Genomic DNA, 21,528 nt, shown 5'->3' with positions numbered 1-21,528 from the left:
CCTGTTCATAGCTCTATTCAGGACACCTAATAAAAACTTCTAACCCAGTAAGTACTCAATAGATAATTGCTGAGTAGGCTGAATGAAATAAAATGGAAATGGAAATCTGAGACCTTATTGGGTTAAGTGCTGATGATTCAGCAGTGAATAAAACAAAGTCCCTACCCCTATGGTGCTTCCATTCTCACACAATGGTGTTGGTGTAGAGAATTTCGTCAGAATCATTCCACAGACAATATATATTTTTGTTGAGAAACTATTTTTCCAGAGTGAATTGTACCAAATCAGTTTGATCAATTTTCTACAGAGTACAGTTAAACATTTCTAATATTTCCATTTTCATTCTTATTTTATTAACTTATTTTACTATTTTTACTGAGAGCTTTTTTCTTGTGAAAACTTTGCAGTGAAATTTGATTCCTTGGTTAGTTTTTTGTCCATTTACAGTCTACCAATTATAGCTTATTCTATTTGTAATTTTTGAACTTCCTTTTGATTCCTGTTTTTAATAAGTCTAACTTTCCCAGGTCAGATTGAAGACCTCATAATTTAGCTGTTGCCAATCTTATTTTATGTTGATTGGTTCTACCATTTGTTATAAGTGAGATAAGAGATCACTAGATTGTGTTTATATCCCCACTAATTCTTGACATAGTGCAGGATGGCTCTACTGTCTGGAATTATTCTCCCATGTTTAACATAGATCTTCTGATCACTTTGCATATTCTGTTCTCTGTGTCAGCAGAACAGAGTGTCACCATATCTGGTTTCATCTCTAACTTTATCTCCTCCCCTGACACTTTAGGCATTGTTAGTTTCAGCCAAATGGACTTCCTACTGAATGATGCTTTACATTTTTTGTTCTTTCTAGCTTGAGAGGTTTTGCTTATACAAATTTTACCAATCTCTTTAGGTCTATGAAGGATGTTTCTGAATCTTCCAATCAGAGGTAAATTTTTTTATATCTTTGATGGCACAGATATTATGTTATATTTATTGTTATGTTATATTATATATTATGATATATAATACATATATATATATATACCCCAAGATATATGTACATATATAATGACCTTGTCTTATTTTCCATGTTTATCTTGAAATTCCTTGAAGGTACTGTTTGTGCCTTAATCATAGTTATGTTATCTAGGGTTACTTGAAAACCAAGCTGAATCCCTTTCTGAACCCATATCACAGTAGGCTGGAGGGATGATCAGTCTCATTCTTGTTGCTTCTCCTCCCATCACAAGTCCACACTGCTACTATTGAGACACCTTAATCGAAACTGGAATGGTCCTTTCATTTTCTGAAGCTGTGCCCCATCTGTACCATATGTGGGGGGTGGGAAACTTAGGCACTGGGGGTTCCTGGGCCTAGGTTTCTTGGTAACTCATACAGACAAACCTCTGAGGCCTTGCCAACTCTCAGGAGTACTCCCCTGACATGGGCCTGGGTCCTCATTCCTCTTATTTCTGTAGAACACACATTTCTCAGTTCTACCCATTTAGGTTATTTAAGATAAGCTCTTCAGTAAGTTTTCCCAAAAGACAAAAAAATTCATCTTCTTCAAGTGGCTTCTGCTTTCTTAGGAAAATTCTCTGCATCAAGGAGATACTAAGGGCCTGGCTACTTGCTTGGAATGGTTGGGGAAGGGAAAAACATAAAGAAGAAAAAAGTATTAATATTTTAGGGAAAAATCCTTCCACAGACAAAAAGCTGAAAGACTGGCTCTGAGATGTGAACCTTTACACAAATAAAGGACTAATCTGAATCAGGGTTGTAGTCAGATGTTCAGCTGACTTGACACAGGAGACCAGTCAACTCTAAACCATAGGAAATATGAGGAAATAAGGACTGGCAGTTGAGCTGCTGGGGATTTGGTAACTAGCAATAGCTAGAAATGTCAACAAGAGGAGAAGCAGCATCAGGAAGGTTTGGCAAAGAGCGGGGAGGGCATTGGGACTCAGGGTTAGGACACTGGTCTTCAGGAGGATCAGTGGGACCCAGGCAGGACCTTAGCTCTTAGAGGAATGGGCATCAGGTCAGGCAATCACAACAGGGTGTTCAATAAGGAAAAACACAATGAGGACCAAATCACCAGAAAGGGATTCAAAGGTTAACCATATCCAGAAGCAAGGCTGACTTCATGCTAGGTTGCTGAGTCATTGAGCTACTTGATTATAGTTCCAGAATTTGCCCTCTAAAAGGAGGAAGGAAGATTGGTCCTCAAGCTGGGGGTGGGGCTAAGTTCCAGCCTGCTGTAGAAATATGAGTTGCCCAAGGGATGGAGAGTGAAGGGATGGGGGAGGAATGGAGAGTGAGTCAGGCAGACCATTAAACTTGGGTTTCAATGCAGTGTTTGAAAGGACACTGGCATAAAAATTAGTCTTCACACACTTCTCCACACATGGATGCTATCAACACTTAACTTTAAACATGTTGACCAAAATAAAAATGGCCTGCTTTTAAAAAAATCACGACTTATATTTCCTTCTCAAAAGCTCCGTTGCCACAATTCCAAGGTAGAGAATGTCTTATATGTTGAAAAATATAGTGACAATATTGTTCTGATAATGACTGTTAGTGAAGTCTCCAGAATGAATAGAACATTTTCTGGGAGGATTAGAGAGCATGTCATGGATGATTGCCAGTTTGTGAACCATTAGTCAGGAAACACTTGTGTTAAGGTAACTCTAAGACCTTCAGTTGGGCAACAACCATAAGTGATGCAGTGAAAGCACTTGAATGTTTTTCAGTGACTTCATAAGCAAATAGATCCAATCTCTTTCCACTTTAATCTGTACCACATTCTACAAAGAAAAAAAGTTTTCTTAAACTATTAAACACATTCTTCCTGTTGCTTCAAAATTTTGGTAGATCCTTAATATGCTCCACATCAAGTCCAAAGTCTTCCTGTCAAAGATATCCACCACTTGGGCTTCCCTGGTGGCACAGTGGTTGAGAGTCCACCTGCCGATGCAGGGGACACGGGTTCGTGCCCTGGTCCGGGAAGATCCCACATGCCGCGGAGCAGCTGGGCCCGTGAGCCATGGCCGCTGAGCCTGCGTGTCCAGAGCCTGTGCTCCGCAACAGGAGAGGCCACAACAGTGAGAGGCCCGCGTACCGCAAAAAAAAAAAAAAAAAAAGATATCCACCACTTGAACTCACTCCACCTATTCATTGTTCTCTCATTGTTCCCAGCCATATTCTTCCCTTAATCTGTTCTCTGAATATGTCAGGCTAATCATTCAAATCTGACTTCTACTTCTGGTCATGCTGTTGATGCCACTGGAGCAAACTCCTTCTGTCTTCTTTGGGATATCCAGATCCTGCCACCTTTCCAGATCAAGCTCTTGTTTCACTTCCTCCATGAAACCATTTCCAAGAACTTTCTCCCTTCTTTCGACTCTCAGTGTTGCAGAAACAAATGGTCATCTACTTACAACAACTCTCCTTTTCTTTTTCTTTTATAGAGTCCCAATTTTGTTCTGGGCAGCTCTTTTGAAGCAAGGAGTGATAATACCCTGGCTAGTGAGACAGAAATGAATTTCTATGAATTGTTTTCCCAATATAGATATGGCATCCCCTTTTCCTCTTGAGGCTTCTTTTATTTTTTTCTAGCTTTATTGAGATAAAATGGACATGTAACATTTTGTGAGTAAGGTGTACATATACATATAAATGATTACCACCATAAGGTTACTTAACATGTCCTTCACCTCACATAGTTACCATGTTTTTAATTTTTGTGGTGAGAACAATTAAGTTCTACTCTCTTAGCAGCTTTCAAGTATACAACATAGTCAACTGTAATCATCATGCTGTACATAAAATCTCCATAACTGATTCATTTTATAAATAGAAGTTTGTTTCTTTGACTAACATCTCTTTTGTTCAACCCTCCAGCACCTGGCAATCAGCAACTGACTCTCTGTTTCTATGAGTTCGGCTTTTTTAGATTCCATATATGTGATACTGGTATGTCTTTCTCTGACTTGGTTTACTTAGCATAATGCCCTCAAGTTTCATCTATATTGTTGCAAATGGTAAGATTTCCTTCTTTCCCATGGCTGAATAATATTCCATTGTTTATATACACCACATTTTCTTTATGCATTCATCTGTTGCTTAGGTTGTTTTCATGTCTTGGGTATTGTGAATAATGCTGCAACGTGTATGGAGTTTAGTATCTCTTCCAGATAGTGATTTCATTTCCTTTGGTTTATACTTAGGCGTGAGATTGCTGTATCATATGGTAGTTCTATTTTTAATTGTTTGAGGAGGCTTTATACTGTTTTCCATAGTGATTGTACCAATTTACATTTCTATCAATAGTGTTCCAGTCTTTCCTTTTCTCCATATCCTTGCCAGCACTCGTTATCTCGTCTTTTGATACTAACCGTTCTGACATATGTGAGGTGATATCTCATTGTGGTTTTGATTTGCATTTTCCTGATGATTAGTGATGTTTAGCACCTTTCTATTGCCATCTTTATGTCTTCCTTGGAAAAATGTCTGTGCAGGTCCTTTGCACACTTTTTAATCAAATTATTTGGTGTTTTTGCTATTGAGTTGTATAAGTTCCTTCTATATTTTGAATAATAACCCCTTAGCTATATGGTTTGTAATATTTTCTTTCATTCCACAGGTTGCCCTTTCATTTTGTTGATTGTTTTTTTTGCTATGCAGAAACTTTTTAGTTCAGTGTAGTCCCACTTGTTTATTTTTGCTTTTGTTGCTTCTGCTTTTGGTGTCATATCAAACAAATCATTACCAAGATTGATGTGAAGGAGGTTTTCCCTATGTTTTCTTCTAGGAATTTTATGGTTTCAGTCTTTCATTTAGGTCTTTAGTCTATTTCGAGTTAATTTCTGTGAGTGATATAAGATAGGGGTCCAATTTCCTTACTTTGCATGTGAATATCCAGTTTTCCTAGCATCATTTATTGAAGAAACTATTTTTCCCCCATTGAATATTCTTGGCTCCTTTTTCAAATATTAGTTGACTGTATATGAATGGGTTTATTTCTGGGGTCTTCATTCTGTTTCATTGTGCTATGTGTCTGTTTTTATGCCAGGACCATACTGCTTTGGTTACTATAGCTTTATAGTATAGTTTGAAATCAGGAAATGTAATGCCTGCAGCTTTGTTCTTTTTTCCTCAAGATTGCTTTAGCTATTTAGGGTCTTTTCCACACAAATTTTAGGAAAATGCTATTGGAATTTTGAGAGAGATTGCATTGAATCTATAGATGGATTGGGGCAGCATGGACTTTTTAACAGTATTAATGGCTTTTTTGTGCCATAAGCACAAAAAAATCTTTCCATTTATTTGTTTCTTCTTCAATTTCTTTCATCAGTGTTTTATAGTTTTCAGTTTACAGATCTTTCACCTCCTTGGTTAAATTTATTTCTATTTTATTGTTTTTGATGCTTATTATAAATGGAATTTTTAAAAAAATTTATTTTCAGATAGTTCAATGTCAGTGTATAGAAACCTGCATGATTTTGTATACTGCAACTTTACTGAAATTATTTATTAGTTTTAACAGTGTTTTTTAGCTTTATTGAGGTATAATTGACAAATAAAATAATAAGATATTTAAAGTGTACATTGTGGTGATTCAATATATATATGCATTGTGAAAGGATTCCTCCAATCTAGTTAAACACACAATCACCTCACATATTTATCTCATTCTTCCTCTTCTTCTTCTTCCTCTTCTTCTTCTTCTTTTTTTTAAACATCTTTATTAGAGTATAATTGCTTTACAATGGTGTGTTAGTTTCTGCTGTATAACAAAGTGAATCAGCTATACATATACATATATCCCCATATCTCCTCCCTCTTGTGTCTCCCTCCAAGCCTCCCTATCCCACCCCTCTATGTGGACACAAAGCACCGAGATGATCTCCCTGTGAGATGCAGCTGCTTCCCAGTAGCTATCTATTTTACATTTGGTAGTGTATATATGTCCATGCCACTCTCTCACTTCGTCCCAGCTTACCCTTCCCCCTCCCTGTGTCCTCAAGTCCATTCTCTACGTCTGTGTCTTTATTCCTGTCCTGCCCTTAGGTTCTTCAGACCTTTTTTTTTTTAATTCCATATATATGCATTAGCATACGGTATTTGTTTTTCTCTTCCTGACTTACTTCACTCTGTATGACAGACTCTAGGTCCACCCACCTCACTACAAATACCTCAATTTCGTTTCCTTTTATGGCTGAAAAATATTCCATTGTATATATGTGCCACATCTTCTTTATCCATTCATCGGTCAATGGACACTTAGGTTGCTTCCATGTCCTGACTATTGTAAATAGAGCTGCAATGAACATTTTGGTACAAGACTCTTTCTGAATTATGGTTTTCTCAGGGTATATGCCCAGTAGTGGGATTACTGGGTCATATGGTACTTCTATTTTTAGTTTTTTAAGGAACTTCTATACTGTTTTCCATAGTGGCTGTATCAATTTACATTCCCACCAACAGTGCAAGATGGTTCCCTTTCCTTCACACCCTTTCCAGCATTTATTGTTTCTAGATTTTTTGATGATGGCCATTCTGACCGGTGTGAGGTGGTACCTCACTGTAGTTTTGATTTGCATTTCTCTAATGATTAGTGATGTTGAGCATCCTTTCATGTGTTTGTTGGCAATCTGTATATATTCTTTGGAGAAATGTCTATTTAGGTTTTCTGCCCATTTTTGGATTGGGTTATTTGTTTTTTTGATATTGAGCTATATGAGCTGCTTTTATATTTTGGAGATTAATCCTTTGTCAGTTGCTTCATTTGCAAATATTTTCTCCCATTCTGAGAAATGGGAGATTGGTCTTGTTTATGTTTCCCTTTGCTGTGCGAAAGCTTTTAAGTTTCATTAGGTCCCATATGTTTATTTTTGTTCTTATTTCAATTTCTCTAGGAGGTGGGTCAAAAAGGATCTTGCTGTGATTTATTTAATAAAGTGTTCTGCCTATGTTTTCCTCTAAGAGTTGTATAGTGTCTGGCCTTACGTTTAGGTCTTTAATCCATTTTGAGTTTATTTTTGTGTATGGTGTTAGGGAGTGTTCTAATTTCATTCTTTTACATGTAGCTGTCCAGTTTTCCCAGCACCACTTGTTGCAGAGGCTGTCTTTTCTCTATTGTATATTCTTGCCTCCTCTATCAAAAATAAGGTGACCATATGTGCGTGCGTTTATCTATGGGCTTTCTATCCTGTTCCATTGATCTATATTTCTGTTTTTGTGCCAGTACCATATTGTCTTGATTACTGGAGCTTTGTAGTATAGTCTGAAGTCCAGGAGCCTGATTCCTCCAGCTCCGTCTTTCTTTCTCAAGATTGCTTTGGCTATGCGGGGTCTTTTGTGTTTCCATACAAATTGTGAAATTTTTTGTTCTAGTTCTGTGAAAAATACCATTAATAATTTGATAGGGATTGCATTGAATCTCTACGTTGCTTTGGTAGTATACTCATTTTCACAATGTTGATTCTTCCAATCCAAGAACGTGGTATATCTCTCCATCTGTTGGTATCATCTTTAATTTCTTTCATCAGTGTCTTATAGTTTTCTGCATACAGGTCTTTTGTCTCCTTAGGTAGGTTTATTCCTAGGTATTTCATTCTTTTTGTTGCAGTGGTAAATGGGAGTGTTTCCTTAATTTTGCTTTCAGATTTTTCATCAGTGTATAGGAATGCAAGAGATTTCTGTGCATTAATTTTGTATCCTGCTACTTTACCAAATTCATTGATTAGCTCTGGTAGTTTTCTGGTAGCATCTTTAGGATTCTCTATGTATAATATCATGTCATCTGCAAACAGTGACAGTTTTACTTCTTTTCCAATTTTATTTCTTTTTCTTCTCTGATTGCTGTGGCTAAAACTTCCAAAACTATGTTGAATAATAGTGGTGAGAGTGGACAACCTTGTCTTGTTACAGATCTTAGAGGATATGGTTTCAGTTTTTCACCATTGAGAGTGATGTTGGCTGTGGGTATGTCATTTATGGCCTTTATTATGTGGAGGTAACTTCCCTCTATACCTACTTTCTGGAGGGTTTTTATCATAAATTTGTGTTGAATTTTGTTGAAAGCTTTTTCTGCATCTATTGAGGTGATCATATAGTTTTTCTCCTTCAATTTGTTAATATGGTTTAACACATTGATTGATTTGCATACACTGAAGAATCATTGCATTCTGGGATAAGCCCCACTTGATCATGGTGTATGATCCTTTTAATGTGCTGTTGGATTCTGTTTGCTAGTATTTTGTTGAGGATTTTTGCATCTATGTTCATCAGTGATATTGGCCGTAATTTACTTTCTCTGTGACATCTTTGTCTGGTTTTGGTATCAGGGTGATGTTGGCCTCATAGAATGAGTTTGGGAGTGCTCCTCCCTCTGCTATATTTTTGAAGAGTTTGAGAAGGGTAGGTGTTAGCTCTTCTCTAAATGTTTGGTAGAATTTGCCTGTGAAGCTATCTGGTCCTGAGCTTTTTTTTGTTGGAAGAATTTTAATCACAGTCTCAATTTCAGTGCTTGTGATTGGTCTATTTATATTTTCTATTTCTTCCTTGTTCAGTCTTGGAAGGTTGTGCTTTATGAAGAATTTGTCCATTTCTTCCAGGCTGTCCATTTTATTGACATATAGTTGCTTGTAGTAATCTCTCATGATCCTTGGTATTTCTGCAGTGTCAGTTGTTACTTCTCCTTTTTCATTTCTAATTCTGTTGATTTGAGTCTTCTCCTTTTTTTTCTTGATGAGTATGACTAATGGTTTATCAATTTTGTTTATCTTCTCAAAGGACCAGCTTTTAGTTTTATTGATCTTTGCTATTGTTTCCTTCATTTCTTTTTCATTTATTTCTGATCTGATCTTTATGATTTCTTTCCTTCTGCTAATTTTGGGGGGGGTTTGTTTTCTTTCTCTAATTGTTTTTGGTGTAAGGTTAGGTTGTTTATTTGAGATGTTTCTTGAGGTATGATGGTATTGCTATAAACTTCTCACTTAAACCTGCTTTTGCTGCATCCCATAGGTTTTGGGTCATCGTGTTTTCATTGTCATTTGTTTCTAGGTATTTTTAAATTTCCTCTTTGATTTCTTCAGTGATCTCTTGGTTATTTAGTAGTGTATTGTTTAGCCTCCATGGGTTTGTATTTTTTCCAGATTCTTTCCTGTAATTGATATCTAGTCTCATAGAGCTGTGGTTGGTAAAGATACTTGATACAATTTCAATTTTCTTAAATTTACCAAGGTTTGATTTGTGACCTAAGATATGATCTATCCTGGAGAATGTTCCTTGAGCAGTTGAGAAGAAAGTGTATTTTGTTGTTTTTGGATGGAATGTCCTATAAATATCAATTAAGGCAATCTGGTCTACTGTGTCATTTAAAGCTTGTGTTTCCTTATTTATTTTCTGCTTGGATGAACTGTCCATTCGTGAAAGTGGGGTGTTAAAGTCCCCTACTATTATTGTGTTACTGTCAATTTCCCCTTTTATGGCTGTTAGCATTTGCCTTATGTATTGAGGTGCTCCTCTGTTGGGTGCATAAATATTTATAATTGTTATATCTTCTTGGATTGATCCCTTCATCATTATGTAGTCTCCTTCTTTGTCTCTTGTAATAGTCTTTATTTTAAAGTCTATTTTGTCTGATAGGAGAATTGCTACTCCAGCTTTCTTTTAATTTCCATTTGCATGGAATATCTTTTTCCATCCCCTCACTTTCAGTCTGTATGTGTCCCTAAGTCTGAAGTGGGTGTGTTGTAGACAGCATATATACGGGTCTTGTTTTTGTATCCATTCAGCCAGTCTATATCTTTTGGTTGGAGCATTTAATCCAATTACATTTAAGGTAGTTATCGCTTATGTATGTTCCTATTACCATTTTCTTAACTGTTTTGTGTTTGTCATTGTAGGTCTTTTCCTTCTCTTGTGTTTCCTGCCTAGAGAAGTTCCTTTAGCATTTTTTGTAAAGCTTGTTTGGTGGTGCTGAATTCTCTTAGCTTTTGGTTGTCTGTAAAGGTTTTCATTTCTCTGTCAAATCTGAATGAGAAGCTTGCTGGGTAGAGTAATCTTGGTTGTAGGTTTTTCCCTTTCATCACTTTAAATATGTCCTGCCACTCCCTCTGGCTTGCAGAGTTTCTGCTGAAAGATAAGCTGTTAACCTTTTGGGGATTCCCTTGTATATTTTTTGTTGAATTTCCCTTGCTGCTTTTAATATTTTTTCTTTGTATTTAATTTTTGATAGTTTGATTAATGTGTGTCTGGGCATGTTTTTCCTTGGATTTATCCTGTATGGGACTCTCTGCACTTCCTGGACTTAAGTGACTATTTCCTTCCCCATGTTAGGGAAGTTTTCAACTATAAACTCTTTAAATATTTTCTCAGTCCCTTTGTATTTCTCTTCTTCTTCTGGGACCCCTTTAATTTTTTTTTTTTTTTTTTTTTTTTTTTTTTTTGGTGGTATCCTGGCCTCTCCCGTTGCAGAGCACAGGCTCCGGACGTGCAGGCTCAGTGGCCATGGCTCACGGGCCTAGCCGCTCTGCAGCATGTGGGACCTTCCCAGACCAGGGCACGAACCTGTGTCCCCTGCATTTGCAGGCGGACTCTCAACCACTGCGCCACCAGGGAAGCCCCTATTTCCACTATTTTATCTTCCAGGTCACTTACCCGTTTTTCTGTCTCAGTTATTCTACTCTTGATTCCTTCTAGGGAATTTTAAATTTCATTTATTGTGTTGTTCATCACTGTTTGTTTGCTCTTTAGTTCTTCTAGTCCTTGTTAAACGTTTCTTGTATTTTCTCCATTCTATTTCCAAGATTTTGGATCATCTTTAGTATCATTACTTTGAATTCTTTTTTAGGTAGACTGCGTATTTCCTCTTCATTTGTTTGGTCTGGTGGGTTTTTATCTGGCTCCTTCATCTGCTGTGTGTTTCTCTGTCGTCTCATTTTTTTTTAAATAAATTTATTTATTTATTTTTGGCTGTGTTGGGTCTTCGTTTCTGTGCGAGGGCTTTCTCCAGTTGCGGTGAGTGGAGGCCACTCTTCTTCACGGTGTGCGGGCCTCTCACTGTCACGGCCTCTCCCGTTGTGGAGCACAGGCTCCAGACGCACAGGCTCAGTAGTTGTGGCTCACGGGCTTAGTTGCTCCGTGCCATGTGGGATCTTCCCAAACCAGGGCTCGAACCCGTGTCCCCTGCATTGGCAGGCAGATTCTTAACCACTGCACCACCAGGGAAGCCCTCTCTGTCATCTCATTTTGCTTAACTTACTTTATTTGGGGTCTCCTTTTCACCGGCTGCAGGTTCGTCTTTCCTGTTGTTTTTGTTTCTGCCCCCAGTGGCCTAGGTTGGTTTAGTGAGTTGTGTAGGCTTCCTGGTGGAGGGGACTGGTGCCTGTGTTCTGGTGGATGAGGCTGGATCTTGTCTTGTTGGTGTGCAGCACCACATCCGGTGGTGTGTTTTGGGGTGTCTGTGACCTTATTCTGATTTTAGGTAGCCTCTCTGCTAATGGGTGGGGTTGTGTTCCCGTCTTGCTAGTTGTTTGGCATAGGGTGTCTAGCACTGTAGCTTGCTCATCATTGAGTGGAGCTGGGTATTAGCATTGAGATGGAAATCTCTGGGGAAATTTTGCCGTTTTATATTACGTGGAGCCAGGAGGTTTCTGCCGGACCAATGTCCTGAACTGGGCTTTCCCACCTCAGAGGCACAGGCCTGACACCCGGCTGGAGCACCAAGACCCTGTCAGCCACACACCATGTGTTCTTTTAAGAGCACTCTTAAGTAACAACCTGATTGTGTGCAGTACAACTTTACTTTTGAATTGAGAGTTGCGGTGGATGTGATTTTTGCCTTCTCCACATGGTTGAAGGTTACAATTTTTGTTTTTGGAAACCCCACCACCTCCTTGTTTCTATTACTATTTTTGCAAGACAAGTGTAATGAGTGTTGGAGTGGAGGTGGGATTTGTGATCAGGAAAGCCCTGGATGCCCCCCTTCTCCATCTTCCGCCTCTCTCTCTCTGATTAGTTCCTATCCAGCAGCAGATTGAAGCAGGAGATGGTCCTTCTCAATGTTTGTTCAGCAGCTTCACTTCTAGGTGAAGTCTTCATGAACCAAGTCTCTTCTTCTTCTCCTTCTCCTTCTCCTTCTCCTTCTCCTTCTCCTTCTCCTTCTCCTTCTCCTTCTTCTTCTTCTTCTTCTTCTCCTTCTCCTCCTTCTCCTCCTCCTTCTCCTTCCCCTTCCCCTTCCCCTTCTTCTCCTTCTCCTCCTCCTCCTCCTTCTTCTCCTTCTCCTCCTCCTCCTTCTCCTTCTCCTCCTCCTTCTTCTTCTTCTCCTTCTTCTTCCCCTTCTTCTTCCCCTTTTTCTTCCCCTTCTTCTTCCCCTTCTTCTTCCCCTTCTCCTCCTCCTCCTCCTCCTCCTCCTTCTTCTTCTTCCTCTTCTTCTTCTTCTTCTTCCTCTTCTCATTATTGGTGTGAACATTTAAGTTCTAATCTTTTAGCAAATTTTAATTATACAATAGTGTTATCAACCTTAGTCATCATGTTATACATTAGATCCTCAGACCTTATTCCTCTTATAGCTGAAAGTTAATAGCCTTTTGCCAACCCTTCCCTATTTTCTTTATGTCCCAGCCCCTGGCTACCACTTTTCTACTCTCTCTAATAATTTTTTTGTGGGGGGAAGGTAAAGTCTTTAGGATTTTCTGCATATAAGATCATGTCATATGCAAACAGGGAAATTTTTACCTCTTTCTCTCTGATTTAGATGCCACTTTGTTTTTCTTGCCTACTTGCTCTGTCTGAAACTTCCAGTACCATGTTGAATAGCAGCAATGAGAGGGGGTACCCTGGTGTTGTTTCTGATCTTAGAGAAAAAGCTTTCAGCCTTTCACTGTTGAGTCTGATGTTAACTGTGCTTGTTACAGATGGCCTTTATTACATTATTTTTATACCCAGGTGTTGAGAATTCTTATCATGAAAGAATGTTGAATTTTGTCAAGTGCTTTTTCTGCATCTATTGATAAAATTGTATGATTTTTATCTCTTTCATCTTCTTCCTAGAACCTGGACTCTAAGTTGCAAGTGGAGAAGTCATCTTGTGTTTATAAAATGACCAAAGGAATAAAAAAGAAATGCTAAGGATGGCAGAACATAAAGAGAGTAGACTGGGATTTTAGTAATATCATGGGTTTACTGCACCAGCCCTGCACTGCCTATCTATAGCCATCTTTTTTTTTTTTTTGTATGACAAAATAATCCCTCCTTTGGATAATTCACAATAGGTTAGTGAGTGAAATGTACAGCTATTGGAACACCTATATAGTACCCCCATGTACTATATGCATATACATATATATACTATATACTATATACATGTCAATGTCATACCATAACTCAGTTATTTATTTTCTTACCTCTTTATCTTTGCTAATTTTTTCTCTCCAATTAGATGATTATCTCCTTGTGGGTGGGTATGATCTTATATGTCTTTATCAATATTTTATCATTATTCTTAGACACTGTTAGAGGCATCTAAGTAATTGAGTGCAACTAACATGCAATTACATCAATCAGCCAGTAACTATGTAATAATATAAACTATGCATCCAGAATAATAGAGATCATGCAAGCTGGGGGAGTTTGCAGTTTGGAGTAGTTTTATTTTGATACTAGAAGTCAGATCGTTGCATATGGGTTTTTAATGTACTTGTTTTAAAATGGTCGTTGAGTCTTTTCATACATTAGATTGTTATATTTCAGTATTTAATTTCATTATATTTTGCATTAAAGGAGTGCTTGTAATTTCAGCAGCCAGTGTTAAAAACAGAATAATTAGATGATAGAGTCAGGCAGCCTTATAAAACCTATTTAAACTATATCTTAATGTAGTTCTTATTATGGGATAAATCATATAATACTATGAAGATATTCTTGCACTTCCAATGCAAATTTGAAAGAAATATTCTTTCATTAGCTGTGTAAGAAGCCATTCCTGCAATTCAGGAAGTCAAGAAACTGAAAGCCTGGGCGTTGGATGAATTATCTATATAGAATTAAGTTCACCAAGATGATAAGAGTAAATGATAGAGAGGGAAAGAGTGAGCCAGGTACTAAAGTGACTGATGAATGAAGAAGATTGATCAAGAGGTAAAAAACAGCAAAATGAAAGTCAGCAAGGGATATTGTCAAATGATTATGTATTGGTATCAAGTATTATTATTAAAAGCATTATTTTATTAAAGTTTTGATTTTTCTTTCCAGTAATTATTTATGAAAGTAATTTTAAGTTTCTAAATTAATGGTTTTCTTTTATTTGTTCTTTATTTTGAATTTTATTATATTTTGACTATATAACATGGCCTGTTTAATTCCATTTAGTAGAACTTATTGAGGAGTTCTTTGTGGCTTAATACATGGTCAATTCTTATCAGTGTTTCACTGTTGTTTTAAAAGAATATCATTCTCATTTTGAGGGGTCTAGAGTTTGATATATAGCTCTTGAGTTCATCTTACTAATTATATTATTCAGAGAGTGAGGAAATCAAACCCACAGTTTAACTCATTTTGTATTAAACTCAGAATAATATGTGTATGCTATTATATAGTTTGTTGTGTGGAAGAAAACTTGAAAATTTAAAGAATTTGAAAGATTAACCCTGTGATTCTGACTTTAAAATATTACTTGATGCTAAGTTTGTTATTTTAAGCTGAAAGTTGTTAAGAGAATTTGCTTAAATTTTAAAAGACTACTGAAATATTTTAAAATAATTTGTAATTAACTCTAAAAAGTTGTGTAAAAGCTAAGGAGGATTTGCCTAGTAGTGTTGTGTATGTATCTGCCCGATCAAGCACTTGAAGTTCTTCAAAAGAAAATAAAATATACTAATCTAAATGCAGTTCAACATGCTTAAGGAAATCAATTAAGTCCATGAATTAAATGGCTTAAGTGTAATTTAGTCCATTCTACATTAGTTGGCCATACATTAATTAAAGATTTTCCTGAAAATTATTGTTCTTGTTTTACATAAAATTTACTAGATTTATAGATAACATGAAAGAATCTTTAAGTGAATTTGAATTTAAAAGCTTAAGGGAAATTTCAGCACTTTTTTTGTGTATGTCCTATTGTTTTTCTTTTTTTAAAATTGAAGCATAGTTAATTTACAATATTACATTAGTTTCAGGTGTACAATGTTTTTCTAGATTAAACTACATTTAAAGTTATTATAAAATAATAGATATATTTCCCTGTGCTGTACAATATGTCCTTGATGCTTATTTATTTTATACATAGTAGTTTATATCTCTTAATCCCCTGCTCCTATCTCGTTCCTCCCCCCTTCCTTCTCCCCACTGGTAACAACTAGTTTGTTTTCTATATCTGTGACTCTGTTCCTGTTTTGTTATACACACCCATTTGTTTTATTTTTTAGATTCCACATATAAGTGATAACACAGAGTATTCGTCTTTCTCTGACTTATTTCACTAAACATAGTGCTCTCTAGGTCCATCCACGTTGTTGCAAATGGCAGAATTTCATTCTTTATTATGGCTGAGAAATATTCCATTGTATAGATATATACCCCATCTTCTTTATCCATTCATCTTTTGATGGGCACAGGTTGCTTCTATCTTGGCTACTGTAAATAATGCTGCTATGAGCTTTGGGGTGCATATATCTTTTCAAATTAGAGTTTTCATTTTCTTTGGATGTATATACCAAGTGAAATTGCTGGATCAGTTCTATTTTTAGTTTTCTGAAGAGCCTCCAAACTGTTTTCCACAGTGGCTGCACCAACTTACAGTCCCACCAAGAGTATACTAGGGTTCCCTATTCTCCATATCCTTGCCAACATTTGTTATCTGTAGACTTTTTGATGATAGCCATTTTGACTGGCGTGAGGTGATATCTCTTTCTGGTTTCAATTTGCAGCAAATTTCAGTTTTAAATTGGGAAATTTATTATACTGAATACTTAAATTCCATGTAATTCTAAATAGTCTTTTCTGGGCACAAAATCCCTCCTTGAGCATCAGAAAACTCCCATTAATGAAAGCTAATATTTTTAATACGAAGTCCAGAAATGGGAGTGGGTGGATATGGCTTTATAAACAAGGAACCATAGAAGAAATCTCAGTGAAAGACTTCAGGGAAAATGACAACATGAACACAGGTGTCATAGAATCCTCCCATCCTCAACTGAATTGAACAAAGGAATGCAAACATAGAGAAGCTGTACACAACACCAGAAAGAAGACTATCTGTGTCTTACAAAACTTCATGAAATTTTACTAGATCCATTTGCAAATGGGACCAAAATTAAAGGAAGCTATCAAGGGGTCAACAACACTTCCATTTAAGAAAGTAGAATGGTTTCATGAAGCAAATGGACAAATATCCTGGAAAAATACCATCCTCTAATTTTGAGGGGCCAGGGCTGGAAGCAAAGGGCAGGGGGCCCTGGAATGGGTCAGGGGAATCTTTCATTTAAAGTCTCTTTTACCACCACAGATCAACAGAGTTTGGAAGCAGAATGGGCACCCTTGGCAGGAAGCTGATTCTCCCATCCCTGTGGGCTCCTTCAGGAAGGAGACTAGACAAGGGCTCATCATGTGGCTGAACTTGTTCCAAATAGTGCAAATCATTGGGCAAATATTAGAGGGGAGGAGTGTTGTAAAATGTTGAAAGGAAGGGTTTTAGGATCTGGAAAAAAATGCTTGAGTTGGGGATTGGCTCAGAATCATAGGGAAAGGGCGAAGCTCTGCTCTTGCGCTGATTTTTTTTCATGTTGATCCTAACTATCCGTACTAAAAATTAAGGCCTAAGATTTACTTTCCTACTTCCTCCTGTGCTTGCATTATGGATGTCCAGGTCCTCTCTAGTTAGAGTTCTAGAGTATGGAATTATGGAATTGGGAAGTGAGTGGGAGGGAACTTGGTCTACACCAGACCCTCTTCAATCTTCTGTTGACTGTAGAATCTCTGCTTTTCAATGTAGACCTGAGAACCTGAGAAGGTGGTGTGTGATTGGCTTCTTTGTGTGCACAATAGAGTAATGAAGCTTACTGGGTGTAAAGCACACAACAGACACATAAACACTTCAGTATATGCACTAATTAACGCATGTGAATCTGTGGTGGGTGGGAGTAGGTAGGCAGCCAGGCCAAGGGAGATTGTGGAGAGGCCAAACAGCACTATCACCTTGATGGTTGATGTTAATAAAAACCAATGACATTTGTCTCTTTGTACTATAAAATGGATATATGTCAATTCATCCATCCTCAGTCTTACTGATGCCAGTTTACTCCTGCAGTAAATTACAAGAGAATAACCAATATTATCTTATGAATGTAATTATTACCAAATCCTACTTATTACTGGGGAAAGCAATTCATAGGCTTTTTTACCCCATGTCTTTGCCACGACCATGGCTGAAATCAGAGTGTAGTCTTATTATGAAGAATTGGTCATATACAACTGTGTTTGACATTTTTAATTGTTTTCTGCTTCTTTACTTCTTTGGCTGAAAGATCAAGTGGCAGCTAAGTGATTTATACGATGCGTAAAATCGTGACTGAGAAAAGATCTACTCAGTGTCTGCTTTAAAGTAACAGTGTGGTTTAGTGGGAGGGGCAAAAGCCCAGGGGCAGAAGGACCTGCATTTACACTCTGGCATTGCCACTAACTAGTGTGTGATTTTACATAGGTTGTTTGATTTTTCCAAGTCTGTTTCCTCACCTGGAAATGTGGTAACTCTAACGAGTAATTGTAAGAATTAAAATTTTAAATTAGACAGCAAAAGTCCTCTAACATAGTACCTGAAACATAAAAAATGTTCAATAAACACCAACTATCCCTTAAAATAGCTTATAATTTATTCCAGAGGATGTCAATAGCTCCTGTCTTTACTTGTTGATTTTCAACTGTGTAGAGACCCCAAAACCCAGCTGTAAATTATGCAGAGAAAGAATAATTCCCAAACATCTGAAAACCCTTCTATTCTAATGCCATTCCTCAGTCCTGGGTATTTGGATATCTATTTACTTTTTAGGGATTGAGGTGGGATGTCTCAAAGGGCAAATGATGCACTTTTTAAAGACAGAGATTAAGTTTTATTGCATTATTTTCTAGTGGCTAAAACTCTTGCCAGGCATTTTGCTATATTCTGTCTTTATATGAGAAATGAATATTAAAGTAAGGGGATTGGGGGTATAGAGAATAAGGGAGAAATCAGGAGGAGAAAAGTGAGAGCAACAAGAAACACTCTTTCTGTCTTAAGTTATTTTTGCGCATTCACATAGGCAGAGTGTCTAAGAGCGTGGCCTGTATAACTGGCTTCTTGACATGCACAGTTTAGTAGAGTTATGGAGTTTAATGAGTGTGAAGCAGCCAGCAAACACACCCAACTCCTTCAGCATATGCACTAATTAGCATATGTGAGAGAAGAGTCGTTGGGGTGGAAAGAGCTCTCCAAGGGAGATTGGGGCAAGACGGAGCAGCATTGTGATTTTGAGAGCTGATTTTTTTAAAAAACAGTGATAGTTTGTCTCTTTTGCATTCAACAAATTCCTATAAAAGGCTGGTAATACCCATAATAATTTAATTTATCTGTCCGACCCCGTAGGTAGTTTGTAAGCTCCTTTAAGGCAGGTTCTATGTCTTATTTCTCTCTGTACAACCATCCCCTAGTGTAGGCACTCCATAAATGTTTGATGGATAAATGAATAAATAAATGAATGAACACGAAGTTAAGTAGACTGAAGTTACTGAGCTGAATGTGTTCTGCAATCCTGAAAAGCTGACTGTAACTTCAGTAAAATATCTTAAGAGGCTACCTCTGTCCATTTACTTGTCTAGAGAAATATTGTCCCTCACTATCACAAACTGGAGAACCACAGACTTAATTTGTGAATAATGCATGTATGCCTGTATGTGTTTTAAAAATTTAAGTTAGCTACAGGTGGAAGTTGGGATATAATATATCATAAAAATTTGGATTTGTGTGGTTTCCTTGATTGGCTCTTGACTGACGCACCATTTCTCTTGAAAAAAGAAAAGACTTGGCTTTGGTAGGTCAAATGCTTATGTGAAAAAATTTGGCCAGACCTAAGTTGTGACTACCCTCTCTGGATGGGACATGTAATTTGTAATTCACCATCATCCCTATCTACTCACTTTACTCATTTACATTCCCTACTTGATCCAGAATAGCTGGTTGAATTTGTGATCTCTGCACCAGATGATGGCCTGGTTAAAAAAAGGGGCATCCAAGGAAGAAGGGGATACCTTACTCTCTTCCAAAAATACTGTGAGGTGTTTGATTGGACCTGATGAGGATCTGTCTGGTTGGGGTTACAGGGAACGAACACCTGCAGAGCAGCTGCATTTGGGGACAAAGCTGATACAACTGTTTTTGCACTGAGAAATGGAGGGAAAAGAAATGAAAGATTCCAAATTCCATTTCATTAGGCTGCATAATAGTCCTTTGTGGTCAAGAAGACCAGTCTTTCAGCAGACAGGGGGTTGCAATGAAAGAACTTGGTTTCTGAAGGGGGAAGAGCAGAATGGAGTTGGGCTGAGATTGTGCTCAGTCTAAACTATCGCATACAACCCTCTGGTTCTTAGAAGTCAGCCAATTCAATTTACTTACATTTGGCTTCCACTTTCAAAAACGCATACATTGGATGATGCAATCGTGTTATATTAGATTCATTAATATTTTACAGTGACGCAGCAAAGAGCAGGCCAAGTACCTTAGACACATGAGATTTATGACCAGTGATTAATCTTGTAAAAATAATGAATTGCCACTGAAAAGGGGGAAAGAACAGATTCTTCCCCAAAGAATCTAGCCCTCTCATCTGATGGATGGGTATTTCTTTTGAGAAAAACAAATAGAAAACATTTGGAATCTAAAAAATCTCTTTCCGAACACCAACAGTTAACATCTTCCAAAACCCACTTGGTGGGTACAGTTGGCAAAACTGAATTTGCCCTCTCACCTTAAGAATATTAGCAAACTGCAATGGGTTCCCTCCAGAAGAAATGTAATATTCTCGTGCTAGGACTTTCCAGCAGGAATACAGCTTCTACAGTTGGCAGGCTCTAACTGACACTCACAAATAGGTCCAGTTTGAAAGATGAGGATTCAGGATGCAGTGAACAGCATATTTTTCTTATTACTTTTTATGTGTATCTAGCTTTTTGGAAAAAAATTTTCAAATGTCCCTGAAACTGAAACTCAAATGGCTTATAAAAACCATTCCTTTATTTTTTCTCTAATGTTACTTTTTTCCCCTGTGACTTGAAAAGAAAGGGGAAAATGAAATTAATTATGTTTTAGATTAAAAGGAAAAGTAATTTTGAGTTTTTGAGGAGGAAAGCTGTGTAGCAGGTTGGCTAAATCTATACATAGTCACATACATGCTGTATTCCTGGTAGTACTCTTACTCATTATTATCATGTTTTTAAATGAAAAACTCACCTTTTCTGAAGTGGTATTACCTATGGTTCATTGCCTTTTTTTTTGAGCTTTATATAAAAATTCAGGGGAGTCTTGCTTCACTGGTTTTTCCTGAAAGAAAACATTTCCTTTGTAGCTTGGAATTAAAAAATGCAACTATTGGAGTTGTTTTCCTTTTCCTTCCTCTAAAACCAAGAAACATATTTTTCTTTCTGCACTGAGACTATTACTGAACTATCAGATGACCAGTGAGTCCTGAAACCAAGATATTTATAGTCTGTAAATATTTTTATGGTGGTAGTGGTGAAGAAAGGGGTGGTCTTCCCTATACACACAGACTGCCTTATAATTTTTTTTCTATCATTTAAAAGTAACCGATTTTTCCTGCAATGAGAGCAAAGCAATCTAAGTTTCTGCTGGGATAATATGTGGTTATTTTCTTTTGTTGCAATCTCAGACATTGTGGATCTGTGAATTTTACAGATTATAGATTGATTTTTATGGTTCTTTTTCATAGGTATTGAGAAATAAAAAAGGTTTATAAACATAGACAAATTTAAATTTCAAACATTACATTTTTTTCTGTACCAGTTTTATCTCAGAGCATGTAGTACTGGCAACAAAGTAACTCAGGAGTTTACTTTAAAAAGCTTTGGTTTGCACATCAAAGACAATTTAATGATGTATAAGTCAGCTCTGCTTTGGTAACAAATAATCCCTCAGTCTCAGTAACGTAGAACAGCAAAGGTGTCTGAGGGTCAGCTGTGGCTCTGCTGCCACTGTCGTCTTATTCTAGGATTCAGGATAAAGGAGCAGCTCTTATTTGAAACATGTCATTTTCATATCTAAAGAAAAAGGGCAAGCATCATGGCTCTTAAAGCTTCTGCTTTGGTGTGACATGGCTCACACATGCTGTTGATCACAGAAAATTGCACAGCCAAGATGGATATCAGTGGGGCAAGGAAGTGTGTTTCTCCCACAAGAAGTCACTGCATACTCCATGGCAATGGATAAGATAATTACGCTAAAGGAAAGGGGAAGCAAATCATTGAAAACCA

Source organism: Lagenorhynchus albirostris, chromosome 17 (assembly GCF_949774975.1).
Source record: "Lagenorhynchus albirostris chromosome 17, mLagAlb1.1, whole genome shotgun sequence".
Taxonomy (NCBI): domain Eukaryota; kingdom Metazoa; phylum Chordata; class Mammalia; order Artiodactyla; family Delphinidae; genus Lagenorhynchus; species Lagenorhynchus albirostris.
Note: the sequence above shows the minus strand (reverse complement) of the source record.